Here is a 990-nt window from a genome sequence, read left to right as displayed (position 1 = left end):
GGGGCACCCGGAGACTCAGCGGCTCTCTCTCGGGTGGCCTGGTTCTCAGCCGTTTTCTGCCTCCCCCACCCACGAATTTCCCCCAAGTGTGCAAAGACCTTCACCTTGCAACACGCTGCAGGGGCCAGAGTGAGTGACTGTAGAAGTTGAGGCACAGAGCCTGGCTNCCTGGGGAGTGGGGGAGTGGGGGGGTGGGGGGGCGGCTGGGACGCCCCTGGGTCCCGAGGGGAGCACCCACACTTCTCTCCGTGGGCCCAGGAGCCTGGAGAAGGTAAAGGTGGGCAGGGGCGAGAGGAAGCTGGGTTTTCAGTTTTGAGTGAGGCCACTTCCGTGGGAGGGCTCTTGGCTCTGAATTAGCAAGGATTGCCAAATGCATTTAGTTCTTGTCTCCGAGGACTTGAGGGCAGGGACGGCCGAAATCCGGGGCTGGGGTTTCCCGGGCCGGTTAGATTTCAGGCTTCGGGGCCGTGGAGCGCTTATGACCTTCACCCCGGGTTTTGGGGCACCTCCGCGGACCCGGCCGGCTTGCGGCACCTGCCCCGCGGTGGCCGAAAACAAACTCAAGCGGCTCAGTGCAGAATAGATGTGTGCACACGAGGTGACCTTTAATTGTGTCTTGGAAAATCATGTCAGATCAACATGTGGTTTCACTTATTCAGCAGAGGTTATTACATTTCAAGCTGTTTTGTGTTAGTTTTCAGCATTTAAATAAAGCANTTGTTTGATTAGTTCTTTTTGTCAAGTGAGATCAAAGATGGTTTTTTCTTTCTTTAGGAGAGATCTTTTCTTAAAACAAATCAATAGCATGGATTCCATGGTAAAGAGGGATTTTATTTAAAAGATTTTGAAAGGGAAAACATTTCAATGGGAGTGAAGAAGAGATGGTTTAGGGGTGCCTGGGTGGCTCAGTTGGTTGAGCGTCAGATTTGGGTTAAGGTCATGATCTCAAGGTTCATAGGTTTGAGCCCCCCCTCCCCCCCCCCCCCCCCC

This window comes from Crocuta crocuta, unplaced genomic scaffold, assembly GCF_008692635.1.
Source record: "Crocuta crocuta isolate KB4526 unplaced genomic scaffold, BGI_CrCroc_1.0 scaffold27, whole genome shotgun sequence".
NCBI lineage: Eukaryota > Metazoa > Chordata > Mammalia > Carnivora > Hyaenidae > Crocuta > Crocuta crocuta.
Note: the sequence above shows the minus strand (reverse complement) of the source record.